Source organism: Triticum aestivum, chromosome 4D (genome assembly GCF_018294505.1).
Source record: "Triticum aestivum cultivar Chinese Spring chromosome 4D, IWGSC CS RefSeq v2.1, whole genome shotgun sequence".
In the NCBI taxonomy this organism is placed as follows: Eukaryota; Viridiplantae; Streptophyta; class Magnoliopsida; order Poales; family Poaceae; genus Triticum; species Triticum aestivum.
Genome location: NC_057805.1, coordinates 190,744,969 through 190,764,884, shown reverse-complemented (window position 1 = coordinate 190,764,884; position 19,916 = coordinate 190,744,969).

Sequence of the window (19,916 nt, the reverse complement as noted above, 5' to 3'; positions counted from 1 at the left end):
TGACCTTCACAAATGATTTGAGTAGATATGGGTATATCTAGTTAATAAAACACAAGTCTGTAACATTTGAAAAGTTCAAGGAATTTCAGAGTGAAGTGGAGAATCATAGTAACAAGAAAATAAAGTTTCTACGATCTGATCGCGGAGGTGAATATTTAAGTTACGAGTTTGGCCTTCATTTGAACAATGTGGAATAGTTTCACAACTCATGCCACTTAGAACACCATAGCGTAATGGTGTGTCTGAATGTCATAACCATACTTTATTAGATATGGTGCTATCTACGATGTTTCTTATCGATTTACCACTATCATTTTGGGGTTATGCATTAGAGACAGCTACATTCACGTTAAATAGGGCACCGTCTAAATCCGTTGAGACAACACCGTATGAACTGTGGTTTGGCAAGAAACTAAGCTGTCGTTTCTTAAAGTTTGGGGTTGCGACACTTATGTCAAAAGGCTTCAGCCTGATAAGCTCAAACCCAAATCGGAGAAGTGCATCTTCATAGGATACCCTAAGGAAACAATTGGGTACACCTTCTACCATAGATCCAAAGGCAAGATCTTTGTTGCCGAGAATGGAACCTGTCTAGAGAAGGAGTTTCTCTCCAAAGAAGTGAGTGGGAGGAAAGTATAACTTGTTGACGTAATTGTACCTTCTCTCGAATAGGAAAGTAGCACATCAGTGAAATCCGTTCCCGTGATGCCTACACCAACTAGAGAGGAAGCTAATGATGATGATCATGAAACTTCGGATCAAGTTACTACTGGACCTCGTAGGTCAAACAGAGCACGTTGTGCACCAGAATGGTACAATAATCTTGTCTTGGAAGTCCTGTTATTAGACCATGGCGAACCTACGAACTATGAAGAAGCTATGATGAGCCCAGATTCCGACAGATGGCTTGAGGCCATGAAGTCTGAGATAGGATCCATGTATGAGAACAAGGTGTGGACTTTGATGGACTTGCCACCATAGATTGAATACTTTTATGGATTTGAGAGCACTTGATATATGTTTTGCATATGAATACTCGTGGTGACAATGGGGTATCATATTGATTCACTCGATATATGTTTTGGCACTCGACTCTTGGATTCCTGAGGTGACATTGGGGTGATCTACGCATAGGGGTTGATGCGCGTTCTTGTCTTTGTTTCTCCGGTAGAAATCTTGGGGCACTCTTTGAGGTTCTTTGTGTTGGATTGAGTATTATGAATCTGAAATTATTTGGTGTTATTTTAGTACGAACTCTTGGATAGATCGATCGGAAAGAATAGTTTCGAGGTGGTTTCATACCCTACAAATAATTTCTTCTTATGTTCTCCGCTAGATAGGAACTTTGGAGTGATTCTTCATCGCACTTTGAGGGATGGTTATATGATCCAATTATATTAGCATTGTTGAGAGATTGCACTAGTTAAAGTACGTAACCTAGGCCTCATTTTCAAGCATTGCAATACCATTTGTGCTCCGTTTTATCCATTGCTACCTTGCTGTTTTCTATTGTTCTTATTACAAAAATCAATATCTACTATCGACATTACACTTGCATCACCATCTCTTCGACGAACTAGTGCACCTATACAAATTACCATTGTATTTGGTGTGTTGGGGACACAAGAGACTTTTTATTGTTTGGTTGCAGGGTCGTTTGAGAGAGACCATCTTCATCCTACGCCTCCCACGGATTGATAAACCTTAGGCCATCCACTTGAGGGAAATTTGATATTGTCCTACAAAACTTTGCGCTTGGAGGCCCAACACGTGTCTACAAGAATAAAGTTGCATAGTAGACATCAAGCTCTTTTCTGGCGCAGTTGCCGGGGAGGTGAGTGCTTGAAGGTATATCTTTAGATCTTGCAATCGAATATTTTAGTTTCTTGTTTTATCACTAGTTCGGTGTTAAAAAGAAACTAAAAAATGGAACTGAGGTTGCATCATATTATTCATCTTTATAATGTCTTTCTTGAAAATGATGGAAAGGAAAATTGTGCCCAATTGATAGAAGAAGAATTTTATAAAATGTTTGATAAAAAATCTTTGAATGATGAGCATGATTGCAATGTTGTTAGTATGAATTCTTTGAATATTCATGATGCTAATGATATGCAAAACCATAAGCTTGGGGAAGCTATGTTTGATGAAGATGATACTTTTAGTCCCCCAAGATTTGATGTGCAAATTTGTAATAATGATTGCATGCCTCCTATTTATGATGATTATAATGATGAAAGTGGATTTGGAGAGGTCATAACTTTATTTAATGATGAATCCACTACTTTAAAAGTGGTTTCAATTGACTATGACAACAAAGTTGCTATCTATGATGATTATGGTGATGACATTTATGCTATGAGGAATAATGATAACCATGAAACTTATCCTCGTGATTTTTGAAGGAAATATGCCCCAGAGGCAATAATAAAGTATTATATATTTCATTATATCATGATAAATGTTTATTATTCATGCTAGAATTGTATTAACCGGAAACATAATACATGTGTGAATACATAGACAAACAGAGTGTCACTAGTATGCCTCTACTTGACTAGCTCGTTAATCAAAGATGGTTATGTTTCCTAGCCATAGACATGAGTTGTCATTTGATTAACGAGATCACCTCATTAGGAGAATGACGTGATTGACTTGACCCATTCCGTTAGCTTAGCACCCGATCGTTTAGTATGTTGCTATTGCTTTCTTCATGACTTATACATGTTCCTCTGACTATGAGATTATGCAACTCCCGTTTACCGGAGGAACACTTTGTGTGCTACCAAACGTCACAACGTAAATGGGTGATTATAAAGGTGCTCTACAGGTGTCTCCAAAGGTACTTGTTGGGTTGGCGTATTTCGAGATTAGGATTTGTCACTCCGATTGTCGGAGAGGTATCTCTGGGCCCACTCGGTAATGCACATCACTATAAGCCTTGCAAGCATTGTGACTAATGAGTTAGTTGCGGGATGATGTATTACGGAACGAGTAAAGAGACTTGCCAGTAACGAGATTGAACTAGGTATCGAGATACCGACGATCGAATCTCGGGCAAGTAACATACCGATGACAAAGGGAACAACGTATGTTGTTATGCGGTCTGACCGATAAAGATCTTCGTAGAATATGTGGGAGCCAATATGGGCATCCAGGTCCCGCTATTGGTTATTGACCGGAGAGGTGTCTCGGTCATGTCTACATAGTTCTCGAACCCGAAGGGTCCGCACGCTTAACGTTACGATGACAGTTTTATTGAGTTTTGATGTACCGAAGGAGTTCGGAGTCCCGGATGAGATCGGGGACATGACGAGGAGTCTCGAAATGGCCGAGACGTAAAGATAGATATATTGGACGACTATATTCAGACTTCGGAAAGGTTCCGAGTGATTCGGGTATTTTTCGGAGTACCGGAGAGTTACGGGAATTCGTATTGGGCCTTAATGGGCCATACGGGAAAGGAGGGAAAGACCTCAAAGGGTGGCCGCACCCCTCCCCATGGGCTAGTCCGAATTGGACTAGGGAGGGGGGCGCCCCCTTCCTTCTTTCTCCTTTCCCCTTCCCTTCTCCTACTCCCACAAGGAAAGGAGGAGTCCTACTCCCGGTGGGAGTAGGACTCCCCCCTTGGGCGCGCCACCTCCCCTTGGCCGGCCCTCTTCCCCTTGCTCCTTTATATATGGGGGCAGGGGGCACCCCATGGACACACTTGATATACGATATTTTAGACCTGTGCGGTGCCCCCCTCCACCATATTACACCTCGATAATACCGTTGCGGAGCTTAGGCGAAGCCCTGCGTCGGTGGAACATCATCATCGTCACCACGCCGTCATGCTGACGAAACTCTCCCTCAACACTCGGCTGGATCGGAGTTCGAGGGACATCCTCGAGCTGAACGTGTGTAGAACTCAGAGGTGCCGTGCGTTCGGTACTTGATCGGTCGGATCGTGAAGACGTACGACTACATCAACCGTGTTGTGATAACGCTTCCGCTGTCGGTCTACGAAGGTACGTGGACAACACTCTCCCCTCTCGTTGCTATGCATCACCATGATCTTGCATGTGCGTAGGAATTTTTTTGAAATTACTACGTTACCCAATAGTGGCATCCGAGCCTGGTTTATGCGTTGATGCTATGCACGAATAGAACACAAGTGAGTTGTGGGCGATATAAGTCATACTGCTTACCAGCATGTCATACTTTGGTTCAGCGGTATTGTGAGATGAAGTGGCCCGGACCGACATTACGCGTACGCTTACGCGAGACTGGTTTCACCGTTGCGAGCACTCGTTGCTTAAAGGTGACTGGCGCGTGTCTGTCTCTCTCACTTCAGTTGAACCGAGTGTGGCTACGCCCGGTCCTTGCGAAGGTTAAAACATCACCAACTTGACAAACTATCGTTGTGGTTTTGATGCGTACGTAAGAACGGTTCTTGCTAAGCCCGTAGCAGCCACGTAAAACTTGCAACAACAAAGTAGAGGACGTCTAAGTTGTTTTTGCAGGGCATGTTGTGATGTGATATGGTCAAGACATGATGTGATATAATTTGTTGTATGAGATGATCATGTTTTGTAACAGAGTTATCGGCAACTGGCAGGAGCCATATGGTTGTCGCTTTATTGTATGAAATGCAATCGCCATGTAATAGTTTTACTTTATCACTAAGCGGTAGCGATAGTCGTAAAAGCAATTAGTTGGCGAGACGACAACGATACTACGATGGAGATCAAGGTGTCGCGCCGGTAACGATGGTGATCATGACGGTGCTTCGGAGATGGAGATCACGAACACGGTGCTTCGGAGATGGAGATCACGAACACGGTACTTCGGAGATGGAGATCACGAACATGGTGCTTCGGAGATGGAGATCACGAACACGGTACTTCGGAGATGGAGATCACGAACACGGTGCTTCGGAGATGGAGATCACAAGCACAAGATGATGATGGCCATATCATATCACTTATATTGATTGCATGTGATGTTAATCCTTTATGCATCTTATCTTGCTTTGATTGACGGTAGCATTATAAGATGATCTCTCACTAAAATTTCAAGATAAAAGTGTTCTCCCTGAGTATGCACCGTTGCGAAAGTTCTTCGTGCTGAGACACCACGTGATGATCGGGTGTGATAGGCTCTACGTTCAAATACAACGGGTGCAAAACAGTTGCACACGCGGAATACTCAGGTTAAACTTGACGAGCCTAGCATATACAGATATGGCCTCGGAACACAGAGACCGAAAGGTCGAGCGTGAATCATATAGTAGATATGATCAACATAGTGATGTTCACCATTGAAACTACTCCATCTCACGTGATGATCGGACATGGTTTAGTTGATTTGGATCACGTAATCACTTAGATGATGAGAGGGATGTCTATCTAAGTGGGAGTTCTTAAGTAATATGATTAATTGAACTTAAATTTATCATGAACTTAGTCCTGATAGTATTTTGCAAATTATGTTGTAGATCAATAGCTCGCGTTGTTGCTTCCCTGTTTATTTTTGATATGTTCCTAGAGAAAAATTATGTTGAAAGATGTTAGTAGCAAAGATGCGGATTGGATCCGTGATCTGAGGATTATCCTCATTGCTGCACAGAAAAATTATGTCCTTGATGCACCGCTAGGTGACAGACCTATTGCAGGAGCAGATGCAGACGTTATGAACGTTTGGCTAGCTCAATATGATGACTACTTGATAGTTTAGTGCACCATGCTTAACAGCTTAGAATCGGGACTTCAAAGACGTTTTGAACATCATGGAACATATAAGATGTTCCAGGAGTTGAAGTTAATATTTCAAGCAAATACCCGAGTTGAGAGATATGAAGTCTCCAACAAGTTCTATAGCTAAAAGATGGAGGAGAATCGCTCAACTAGTGAGCATGTGCTCAGATTGTCTGGGTACTACAATCGCTTGAATCAAGTGGGAGTTAATCTTCCAGATAAAATAGTGATTGACAGAATTCTCTAGTCACCATCACCAAGTTAGTAGAACTTCGTGATGAACTATAGTATGCAAGGGATGAAGAAAGTAATTCCCGAGCTCTTCGTGATGCTGAAATCGACGAAGGTAGAAATCAAGAAAAACATCAAGTGTTGATAGTTGACGAGACCACTAGTTTCAAGAAAAGGGCAAAGGGAAGAAGGGGAACTTCAAGAAGAACGGCAAGCAAGTTGCTGCTCAAGTGAAGAAGCCTAAGTCTGGTCCTAAGCCTGAGACTAAGTGCTTCTACTACAAAGGGATTGTTCACTGGAAGCGGAACTACCCCAAGTATTTGGTGGATAAGAAGGATGGCAAAGTGAACAAAGGTATATTGGATATACATGTTATTGATGTGTACTTACTAGTGTTTATAGCAACCCCTCAGTATTTGATACTGGTTCAGTTGCTAAAGAGTAGTAACTTGAAACGGGAGTTGCAGAATAAACAGAGACTAGTAAAAGGCGAGGTGATGATGTATGTTGGAAGTAGTTCCAAGATTGATATGATCATCATCGCACACTCCCTATACTTTCGAGATTAGTGTTGAAACTAAATAAGTGTTATTTGGTGTTTGCGTTGAGCATGAATATGATTTGATCATGTTTTTTGCAATTCGGTTATTCATTTAAGTTAGAGAACAATTGTTGTTCTGTTTACATGAATAAAAACCTTCTATGGTCATACACAGCAACGAAAATGGTTTGTTGGATCTTGATCGTAGTGATACACATAATCATAATATTGAAGCCAAAAGACTCAAAGTTAATAATGATAGTGCAACTTATTTGTGGCACTGCCGTTTAGGTCATATTGGTGTAAAGCGCATGAAGAAACTCCATACTGATGGGATTTTGGAATCACTTGATTATGAATCACTTGATGCTTGCGAACCGTGCCTCATGGGCAAGATGACTAAAACGCCGTTCTCCGGTACTATGGAGAGAGCAACAGATTTGTTGGAAATCATACATACAGATGTATGTGGCCCGATGAATATTGAGGCTCGTAGCAGGTATCATTATTTTCTGACCTTCACAGATGATTTGAGCAGATATGGGTATATCTACTTGATGAAACATAAGTCTGAAACATTTGAAAAGTTTAAAGAATTTCAGAGTGAAGTGGAAAATCATCGTGACAAGAAAATAAAGTTTCTATGATCTGATCGTAGAGAAGAGTATTTGAGTTACGAGTTTGGCCTTCAGTTAAAACAATGTGAAATAGTTTCACTACTCACGCCACCTGGAACACCACGGTGTAATGGTGTGTCCGAACGTCGTAATCGTACTTTATTAGATATGGTGCGATATATGATGTATCTTACCGATCTACCACTATCGTTTTGGGGTTATGCATTAGAGACAGCTGCATTCACGTTAAATAGGGCACCATCAAAATCCGTTGAGATGACGCCTTATGAACTGAGGTTTAGCAAGAAACCAAAGTTGTCGTTTCTTAAAATTTTGAGGTTGCGATGCTTATGTGAAAAAGTTTCATCCTGATAAGCTCAAACCCAAATCGGAGAAATGTGTCTTCATAGGATACCCAAAGGAAACAGTTGGGTATACCTTCTATCACAGATCCGAAGGCAAGACATTCGTTGCTTAGTATGGATCCTTTCAAGAGAAGGAGTTTCTCTCGAAAGAAGTGAGTGGGAGGAAAGTAGAACTTGATGAGGTAACTGTACCTGCTCCCTTATTGGAAAGTAGTTCATCACAGAAATCTGTTCCTGTGACTCCTACACCAATTAGTGAGGAAGTTAATGATGATGATCATGGAACTTCAGATCAAGTTATTACTGAACCTCGTAGGTCAACCAGAGTAAGATCCGCACCAGAGTGGTACGGTAATCCTGTTCTGGAGGTTATGTTACTAGACCATGACGAACCTTCGAACTATGAAGAAGCGATGGTGAGCCCAGATTCCACGAAATGGCTTGAGGCCATGAAATCTGAGATAAGATCCATATATGAGAACAAAGTATGGACTTTGATTGACTTGCCCAATGATCGGCGAGCCATTGAGATTAAATGGATCTTCAAGAGGAAGACGGATGCTGATAGTAGTGTCACTATCTACAAAGCTAGAATTGTCGCAAAAGGTTTTCGACAAGTTCAAGATGTTGACTACGATGAGAGTTTCTCACTCGTATCTATGCTTAAGTCTGTCCGAATCATGTTAGAAATTGCCGCATTTTATGAAATATGGCAAAGGGATAAACAAAACTGCATTCCTTAATGGATTTATTAAAGAAGAGTTGTATATGATGCAACCAGAAGGTTTTGTCAATCCTAAAGGTGCTAACAAAATATGCAAGCTCCAGCGATCCATCAATGGACTGGTGCAAGCATCTCGGAGTTGGAATATACGCTTTGATAAGTTGATCAAAGCATATAGTTGTATACAGACTTGCGGTGAAGCCTGTATTTACAAGAAAGTGAGTGGGAGCACTACAGCATTTCTGATAAGTATATGTGAATGACATATTGTTAATCAGAAATAATGTAGAATTATTCTGCAAGCATAAAGGAGTGTTTGAAAGGAGTTTTTCAAAGATAGACCTCGATGAAGCTGCTTACATATTGAGCATCAAGATCTATAGAGATAGATGAAGACGCTTGATAAGTTTTTCAATGAGTACATACCTTAACAAGATTTTGAAGTAGTTCAAAATAGAACAGTCAAAGAAAGAGTTCTTGCCTGTGTTACAAGGTGTGAAATTGAGTAAAGACTCAAAGCCCGACCACGGCAGAAGATAGAAAGAGAATGAAAGTCATTCCCTATGCCTTGGCCATAGGTTCTATAAAGTATGCCATGCTGTGTACCAGATCTATTGTATACCCTACACTGATTTTGACAAGGGAGTACAATAGTGATCTAGGAGTAGATCACTGGACAGCGGTCAAAATTATCCTTAGTGGAATAAGGAAATGTTTCTCGATTATGGAAGTGACAAAAGGTTCGTCGTAAAGGGTTACGTCGATGCAAGTTTTGACACTAAATCTAGATGACTCTAAGTCTCGGTCTAGATACATATTGAAAGTGGGAGCAATTAGCTAGAGTAGCTCCGTGCAGAGCATTGTAGACATAGGAATTTGCAAAATCCTTACGGATCTAAATGTGACAGACCCATTGACTAAAATTATCTCACAATCAAAACATGATCACACCTTAGTACTCTTTGGGTGTTAATCACATAGCGATGTGAACTAGATTATTGACTCTAGTAAACCCTTTGAGTGTTGGTCACATAGATATGTGAACTATGGGTGTTAATCACATGGTGATGTGAATTATTGATGTTAAATCACATGGCGATGTGAACTAGATTATTGACTCTAGTGCAAGTGGGAGACTGAAGGAAATATGCCCTAGAGGCAATAATAAAGTATTATATATTTCCTTATATCATGATAAATGTTTATTATTCATGCTAGAATTGTATTAACCGGAAACATAATACATGTGTGAATACATAGACAAACAGAGTGTCACTAGTATGCCTCTACTTGACTAGCTCGTTAATCAAAGATGGTTATGTTTCCTAGCCATAGACATGAGTTGTCATTTGATTAACGAGATCACCTCATTAGGAGAATGACGTGATTGACTTGACCCATTCCGTTAGCTTAACACCTGATCGTTTAGTATGTTGCTATTGCTTTCTTCATGACTTATACATGTTCCTCTGACTATGAGATTATGCAACTCCCGTTTACCGGAGGAACACTTTGTGTGCTACCAAACGTCACAACGTAAATGGGTGATTATAAAGGTGCTCTACAGGTGTCTCCAAAGGTACTTGTTGGGTTGGCGTATTTCGAGATTAGGATTTGTCACTCCGATTGTCGGAGAGGTATCTCTGGGCCCACTCGGTAATGCACATCACTATAAGCCTTGCAAGCATTGTGACTAATGAGTTAGTTGCGGGATGATGTATTACGGAACGAGTAAAGAGACTTGCCAGTAACGAGATTGAACTAGGTATCGAGATACCGACGATCGAATCTCGGGCAAGTAACATACCGATGACAAAGGGAACAACGTATGTTGTTATGCGGTCTGACCGATAAAGATCTTCGTAGAATATGTGGGAGCCAATATGGGCATCCAGGTCCCGCTATTGGTTATTGACCGGAGAGGTGTCTCGGTCATGTCTACATAGTTCTCGAACCCGAAGGGTCCGCACGCTTAACGTTACGATGACAGTTTTATTGAGTTTTGATTTACCGAAGGAGTTCGGAGTCCCGGATGAGATCGGGGACATGATGAGGAGTCTCTAAATGGCCGAGACGTAAAGATCGATATATTGGACGACTATATTCGGACTTCGGAAAGGTTCCGAGTAATTCGGGTATTTTTCGGAGTACCGGAGAGTTACGGGAATTCGTATTGGGCCTTAATGGGCCATACGGGAAAGGAGGGAAAGACCTCAAAGGGTGGCCGCACCCCTCCCCATGGGCTAGTCCGAATTGGACTAGGGAGGGGGGGCCCCTTCCTTCTTTCTCCTTTCCCCTTCCCTTCTCCTACTCCCACAAGGAAAGGAGGAGTCCTACTCTCGGTGGGAGTAGGACTCCCCCCTTGGGCGCGCCACCTCCCCTTGGTCGGCCCTCTTCCCCTTGCTCCTTTATATACGGGGGCAGGGGGACACCCCATGGACACACTTGATATACGATATTTTAGCCGTGTGCGGTGCCCCCCTCCACCATATTACACCTCGATAATACCGTTGCGGAGCTTAGGCGAAGCCCTGCGTCGGTGGAACATCATCATCGTCACCACGCCGTCGTGCTGACGAAACTCTCCCTCAACACTCGGCTGGATCGGAGTTCGAGGGACGTCATCGAGCTGAACGTGTGTAGAACTCGGAGGTGCCGTGCGTTCGGTACTTGATCGGTCGGATCGTGAAGACGTACGACTACATCAACCGCGTTCTGATAACGCTTCCGCTGTCGGTCTACGAGGGTACGTGGACAACACTCTCCCCTCTTGTTGCTATGCATCACCATGATCTTGCGTGTGCGTAGGAATTTTTTTGAAATTACTACGTTACCCAACAATTTTAATTTTCAATCCCATGATAGTTATTTTGTTGAGTTTGCTCCCACTACTATTCATGAGAATAAATTTGCTTATGTGGAGAGTAATAAAAATTTTATGCTTGTGGATCACAAAAATAATGCTTTATGTGATAGTTATATTGTCGAATTCATTCGTGATGCTACTGAAAATTATTATGAGAAAGGAACATATGCTTTTACATATTGCAATAATATCAAGTTTCCTCTCTATGTGTTGAAAATCTTGAAGTTATGCTTATGTTGCCTTCCTATGCTAGTTGATTCTTGTTCCCATAAGTTATTTGCTCACAAAATCCCTATGCATAGGAAGTGGGTTAGACTTAAGTGTGCTAGTCATATGCTTCATGATGCTCTCTTTGTGTTTCAATTCTTATCTTTTACGTGAGCATCACTGAAATCATCATGCCTAGCTAAAAGGCATTAAAGAAAAGCGCTTGTTGGGAGACAACCCAACATTTATCCTACTGTCTTTGTGTGTTCACATGATTAAGCTACTATAGTAATCATGTTTTATAGCCTTTGTTTCAATAAAGTGCCAAGTAAAGCCTTTGGGATAGTGTGGATGATAGTTGACTTCATTCTGTGCAAAAACAAAAACGTTTGCTTCCAGAAACAGAATTGTTTAAATTCACTGGAAAGTGATAAAATTCTGATTTTTTTTACAAACGATTGAGATAAAAAATTCCTACGTTGTCCTAATTTTTCATAATTTTTTGAGTAGCAGAAGTATGGTTTGAGTACAGATTACTACACAATGTTTTGTTTTTGACAGATTCTGTTTTCAATACATAGTTTGCTTGTTTCCTAGTTTCTATGGCTTATATTGCACAATATAAATTGTGGAAATGATATGCTACAGTAGGAATTGTATGGAAACAATTATGAATCATGTCTTTGACAGTACAAAAGTGAATGATTTGTCTTTATCATACTAACCTATCTCACAAAGTTCTGTTAAGTTTTGTGTGATTGAAGTTTTCAAGTTTTGGGTGAGATGTCGATATGAGGAGAATAAGGAGTGACAAGACCCTAAGCTTGGGGATGCCCAAGGAACCCCAAGTTAATATTCAAGGAAGATCCAAGCAACTAAGCTTGGGGATGCCTCGGAAGGAATCCCTTCTTTCGTCTCCAACATTATCGGTAACCTCACTTGGAGCTATATTTTCATCCGTCACATGATATGTGTTTTGCTTGGAGCGTCAATTTCTTTTGTTAGGATTTGCTTTCTGTTATTTAGAATAATGTTTTTCATCTTTATTTTCAATAAAAATGTCAAGGATAGCCCTTTACCATGCTTATTTTGCAAGTCTACATGTTGCTGTTTCAAAACAGAATGTTTATCGATGTTGCAAAAATTTCCGAGAAAATTAAGAATGTGATAAAATGTTGAAACTTTTTGCACAGTAAGCTCTGATAAATTTTCTACAACATGGTGAATTTTTATAATTTTTGGAGTTAAAGAAGTATTGATACTCTTGCATTCTTTCCAGACTATACTGTTTTGGCAGATTGCTATTATGTTTGCATTGTTTGCATATGTTTTCCTGTTTAATGATTCTTTTTTAGGATAGGAGTATTAAATATGCAGCGGCATTCAGTATGCAATGTTGAATAATAATTTTAGTGATTTTCTACAGTAGAGAATGATAAGGTTTTTGCATTGGTTTATACTAACTAATCTCACGAGTTCTTGTTGAGTTTTGTGTGGATGAAGTTTTTAAGATTTAGGGAAACCATGATATAAAAGGAATTAGGGAGACACAAAAGCTCAAGCTTGGGGATACCCAAGGCATCCCAAGATAATATTTCAAGAAGTCTGAAGCATCTAAGCTTTGGGATGCCCCAGTAGGCATCCCACCTTTCTTCATCAACAATTATCGGTTAGTATCAGTTGATCCTAAGTTTTTGCTTCTTCACATGAGTTGTGCTATCCTTGAAATGTCATTTTATTTTCATTTTGCTTGCTGTTTTAATAAAATACTTAGATCTGAAAGTTTTAAATAAGAGAGAGCCCTCACATAGATGTCTATTTACTTAACTACTCGATTAATCTTCACTTTTATCTTTTTGGAGTAGCTTGTCATTTACTCTTGTGCTTCACTTATATCCGATGAATAAATTGTTGAATGAATTAAATATCATGAAGTTGAAATTATATCATGCCCAGTGGTAGCTTCACATTGGGTTTAGAAAGTGAAATCTTTTGAAGCTTGACAATCACAATTTTGGTCATACAAGCAATTCATGAATGATTACTATAAGGACGAGAACTTTCACATGTAAATACACTATCTTGGAAATCTTTTGTGATTGTGAGCCCCCATCAAAATATTATATGCCAAAATTGTTGACGTTGGACAAGGAAGACAACGTAATGATTTATGTTTGTTCATATTCACATAGAAGTTATATTGTCATAGATCCTTCAACATGTGGTGCTTGCCACCCATTTTTGCTAGCGAAAAATTCCGCACCAAGTAGACATACTACTTGTGCATCCAAAAACCCTTAACCCAAATCTTATTTTCAAGAGTCCATCATACCAATCTAAGGATTGAATAAGATCCTTCAAGTAAGTTGTCATCGGTGCAATAAGGCAATAAAAATTGCTTCTAAAAGTGTTAGATCATTTAGTGTAAGAGAAAATTCAGCGTTGTACGAACTTGTGATGGCAAAGAATAAAAGCGACAGACTGCATGATAAAGGTTGCTATCATAAGGGGCAATATAACATGATGTTCTCTTGCACTAAGGGATTGAGCATACAAACAAAAAGTGCATGGCAACCTTTGCTTCCCTCTGCGAATGGCCTGCCTTTTACTTTCATGCAAGAGTCAAAGTTTTTCTCTCTATTCCTTTTTATTTTTCTATTTCGGCAAGCATCATGTGGTGAGGAACGGTCTAGGCACATATATCCAGTTGGATACGGGTAGCATGAGTTATTATTGTTGACATCACCCTTGAGGTAAATACGTTGGGATGCGAAATTAGAAGCCCCTATCTTTCTATGTGTCTGGTTGAAACGTTTTTCTCATGTGTATGCGGTGAGTGTTAGCAATCATAGAAGACTATATGATGGTTCACTATGTGGAGCTCTTGCTTAGACTCTGTTGAATAAGTTGAATTGCAATTGCTTGGTGACTGAGAATATAGGTTGTTGAGTTTCAAGAGAATTCATTATTTGAACCTTAATATGTGAATTGGTTGCTACTTTACCATGATGAGTTTTATGAGAAAGAATTGCTATGATGATGCTAGGAGAAGTGCTTGAAATTATCATTGATCATAATTATTTCTTTTACCATTTACCTACTCGAGGACGAGTAGGAATTAAGCTTGGGGATGCTGATACGTCTCCAACGTATCTATAAATTATGAAGTATTCATGCTGTTATATTATCATTCTTGGATGTTTTAAAATCATTTTATAGCAACTTTATATCATTTTTTGGGACTAACCTATTGACCCAGTGCCCAGTGCAAGTAGTTGTTTTTTGCTGGTTTTTTACATCGCAGGAAATCAATATCAAACGAAGTCCAAACGCCGCAAAACTTTTTGTGGATTTTTTATGGACCAGAAGACATCCAGTGGGCCAAAGAAGCACCTCGGGGGTGCCCCGAGGAGGGCACAACCCACCAGGGCGTGCCTGGGCGCCCAGGCGCGCCCTGGTGGGTTGTGCCCCCCTTGGGGCACCCCCAGGTGCTTCTTTGGCCCACTGTTGGTCTTCTGGTCCAAAAAAACCTCCGTGAAGTTTCGTTGCATTTGGACTCCGTTTGGTATTGATTTCCTGCGATGTTAAAAACAAGCAAAAAACAACAACTGGCACTGGGTCAATAGGTTAGTCCCAAAAAATGATATAAAGTTGCTATAAAATGATTGTAAAACATCCAACAATGATAAAATAACAACATGAATACTTCATAAATTATAGATACGTTGGAGACGTATCAGCAGGATAGGCCAACACGGGAAGACTTCAGCACTCAAATGGCACCACGCCGTCATGGCAAAGACCCTGTCAACTACCTAGACCCTCATGGTGTTCGACGTCACATTGAGGCAAAATGAGTGCCTCCTCGGTCCATTTATGGATCAAGAGGATGCGCGTCCCAACGGGCTTGATGGCTATGATGCCTGGTTAGACAGGAACGGCGGCACCCGAGCTCAAGCCTACACACGGCACTCCCCCAACCTCCGACGTGACACACCTCAGTTCCGAGGTCCAGCCCACCCGATCTGGTTTACCGATAGGGTTATGGTCTTATGGAAGACTAGTTCCCAGAAGGGTTTAAGTCCATCAATATAGAATCATATGATGGCACAACGGACCCAGTCGTATGGATCGAAGACTTTCTTCTTCATATACACATGGCTAACAGAGATGGCCTCCATGCCATCAAATACTTGCCTCTCAAATTAAGGGGGTCGGCGAGGCATTGGCTCAATAGCCTGCCTCCTCATTCTATCAACAGTTGGGAAGCCCTCAAGGATGCCTTCCGGGCAAATTTCCAGGGGACTTACGCCCGACCTCCGGACGTCGATGACCTCAGCCGTGTCACTCAGCAGCCCGGAGAATCTTCTCGGAAATTTTGGAACCGGTTCCTCACTAAAAAGAACTAGATCATAGACTGTTCGAACACCGAGGCCATTGTTGCATTTAAGAATAACATCCGAGATGAATGGCTTGCCCGCCAGGTCGGCCGGGATAAGCCGAGGACCATGGTAGCTCTTACCTCGCTAATGACCCGCTTTTGCGCGGGAGAGGACAGTTGGCTTGCCTGTAGCACCCATGACGGTGAGGGGGCACCTCGAAGACGCGCGACGCCAATGGAAAGCCTCGACGTAATAAAAACAAGCACATGCATAAAAATGGCGGAAGCGACACGAGGATGCCGCAGTCAATGCAGGGTTCACCGGACCTAGATCCGGTCAGAAAAGAAAACCCTCCAAAGGGAACAAGGATGGACCTAGCCAGCTAGACAGTATCCTAGATCGACCGTGCCAAATCCATGGCACTCTAGACAAACTAGCAACCCACACTTACAAGAACTGCTGGGTCTTCAAACAAGCTGGCAAGGTGGCGACAGAGGGTCAAGGTAAAACCTAAAAATCGCGGTGAAGAAGAGGATGAACCTCGGCGACCTAACAATGGAGGACAAAAGAAGTTTCCTAACAAGGTAACAGAAGTAAACATGATTTATGTTACCCACATCCCCAAAATGGAGAGGAAGTGCGTACTTCGGGACATCAATGCACTAGAGCCAGTTGCCCCGAAGTTTAACTCGTGGTCGGCTTACCCGATCACATTCAATAAACATGACCATCTGACCATCTAACCAGCATCAAGCATGGCGGATCAGCCGCACTCGTCCTGGACCCAATCGTCGATGGTTTCCATCTGACACGCGTCCTTATGGACGGAGGAAGCAGCCTCAACTTAATCTACGAGGACACGGTTATGAAGATGGGCATCGACTCACCTCGGGTCAAGCCAAGTTAGCACCACCTGTAAAGGTGTCATACCAGGCGTTGAGGCCCGCTATACCGGAACTGTGACACTTGAGGTAGTTTTCGGATCACCCGAGAACTTCAGGAAGGAGGAGTTAATCTTCGACATCGTCCCCTTCCGAAGCGGATACCATGTGCTCCTAGGGCGCAACTCATTTGCTTGCTTCAATGCAGTTCCGCATTACGCTTACCTCAAGCTTAAAATTTGAGGGGCCTAATGGTGTTATCATAGTTAATGGTAACACAGAATGCTTCCTCCGGACGGAGGAGTAGATCGCAGCCTTCACAGCCGAAGTGCAGGCATCCAAGGAGGCAACCCGTTGCGGTAAACGAACCCCAACTCTTCGAAGCGTACACGAGCCACACTAGATGACCTAGGACACGTACCCCCACACCCTAAATAGGGGTATGTGCTCCTTGCGCGCTCCCCCTGGAAGGGGCACTACGTCCCTAGGGTGCACAATTTCACACTAAAAATTCCCGAGGCCATTGAGGAGCCAAAACTATGGAAACGTCGAAACGGCTAGACCGAGGAGCGACGGAGCCTCGAGCTTTCCCATCTACTAGGTTCTGTCAAAAAACTAGCCAGCAAAAGCATATCCACGTGGCTTCAACTGTACAATGGACATCTGCAGACCTCTTAAAAGGACTCGGCCAGCGAACACTTCAAGCACATGCAGGGCCGAGGTTGCATACAGTCTGTATTACTCTTCGCCATCAACGAAGACGAGTTGGTCAACAGCATGAAGACGCGGACGTGCGGCAGGGAGCTGCCCGGGCTCATAAACCTGATGACAAGATCCGCCCTGTTTTTTAACTCCTTCACTACCTTTAATAGCATTGTATCTTTTTAGTTCCTCTCGTTACAGCTTGACATGTAAAGCTTGACCTCTATAAAATAAAGAAATCATACCTTTTAAGGTCTTAATGCATTTCTGTACAAGCATTGCTTGTAAGCTACAATAATATCTTTTAGATACAATGGCTAAAGGGGCTTTGTTTCCCTGTCCTGAAATACAAGTCCGAAGTATTCGGCGTCTCGGATGTTGCATTATATGCATCATTTTTTAATCTAGATTTTGGTTAATAGTTGGGTTGCTTGGCTCCTATGTGTACCCCTTACATTCCCAACAAATTCGGCTAAGGGTGTAACGGGAGAACCACTACGATAGTGCCGCCGGTTTAATTGGCAGAGTGTCTCAGTGGAGAAAACCGAAAATTGACTATCTAGGTAAGCGAAAACTGGTCGCCAATCCGAAGACCGTGTTAAGCGACGTGTCGTTAGAGATCACTCGTGTTAAATGAAGGGGTTCTTCATAGCATGAGCCGAAGTGGGCGATGGCGTAGACCTCGGCTACCTAAGTCGACCACTTCACACACCGGGGGCTCGTCATCAGCCCCCACTGTCAAACTCCTATGACTAAGTGAAAGATATAAAGCCGTTATAGTCCGATTGCCTAGTTCCTATGAGCACATACCGCCTCCAGGTACCGAGACATCGGCTAAGGGTCGAAGCTGCCTCAAGGAACACCCTCTGTATACTCTACATTGGGGTAGAAGCCGACGACTGGCCACTTTCAGGTCAAACAATCAATCAGGAGGGATATTAAATATCAAACAACACAATCATATGAGGGAATTTTAAAGCCATATTCATTGAAACAAAAGATAGTTTTTATACACACCACATACTTCGGCATTCCGAAGTGTCAACTAGAAATACAAAGTGTCTTTTGGACACATGGCCTCGGTAGCCCGGGCGCACTCTTTCACTTGAACGAAGAACTGCTCTGCGGTACGCACCTTCCCTTCCGGGGGGGCACAGCAGCAATCGCCGTGCGCACCTTTCGGAAATGCGTCTTCACGCAAGCGTACGCTCGCCGTGCTCCCTCCAGGCATGCAAATCACTTCCAGCAATCCACTTGCGGGTCGGCCACCCGCAGCCGAGCCAGGAGGCCGAAGAAGCTGGTCGATAGTGCTTCCGCAGGACACATAGTTTGATGCAGTGTAGCGCCAGCCTCACCACGCTGGCAAGGCCCACACTTCACAAACATGGTGGTGGAAGAGCGGGAGGCGGCGTTCTGGCAAGCGCAGGCCGACCAGAGGTACAACCTCTGGCTCCTCGACGAGCACCGACACGCAGAGGAGCAAATCGTCCACGACCAGGCGAATGATAAAGCCGTCATAGGCATGGTGACGGACGTGGATGAGCAGAAGGTGATGCTCCGTGCCATCTGTGACATCCTCCACAAGCAATGGCAGATGCGCATCTTGCGGGCGGAGAAAGACGCTCGGTTCATGGACATCGACTCGACAACGGAGAAATTTGACGACATCGCCGGCTCCGCGTCGGCCGTGCCCCCACCGCTGTCTGCATCCCTCCGCTATGACGACAAGGCCGACACATCCACCACAGCCGCCGATAGAACATGGGAGGCCGCAGACACTTGGGTCCCAGGAAGGCCGCCACCACCGTCTTACCGGGACTCACAGCCGGTGAGCTTGCCCGCTTCACGGAGACGGAGACCACTATTCTTCCCTCCCGCCGAACCTTCAGTTTCTGGGGTTCATGGCCGGCCAGTGAGCTTGTTGTCGGACATGGGAAAGACATGTCGTGGGAAACGGGCGGCCGACGACCAGTTAGACTAGTTTAGGATAGCCTAGTTCGTTATAGTTATGTTGAAATATATAAAAAATGTAATGAATATGCTCCAGTTTAGATGAAAGTCGTCTGATTTTATGTAAAAATTATCTAATTTTGAATGAAAGTTGTCCAGTTTGTTTAAATTTATTTCTTTTGGTTAAATTCCGTTCAAAATGTGGCCAGACATTTGCGGATAGCTTTGAATGATGAGCTCCGTATCAATGTCCGGACCGATCCACGGACAAATGCGGTGTCCGTTTTAGGGGTCCGATGCCCCAAGATATAGAGAGAGATAAAGAGAATTTTTTTAGGGATAGCATCCATTTATGAGCCGTGAACTTTATTATTAGAAAAAAATACTACATGATTTTTTTATTTCGCATTTTTTTCATGCACATTCTTGTCCGACGGTCCGACCCCAACCCGAGCGCACGTCTGCCCAAACTCCTAAAAAGGAAAGAAGTCCACATACCCCCCTGAACTCTCAGATTTCGAGCACATCACCCCCCCCCAACTGTGAAACCGGGTTCTTAATCCCCTGGACTGTCCAATACCACACAATCACCCCCTGATGGCGTTTTGGGTGGTTTGAGATGCTGGTTTTGCAGACGTGGCAGATGCTTTGCCAGGTAGGATTGACCAAGGCCTCTGTTTCGCGCGGGAATCGGCAATGAGGTTACTAAGTC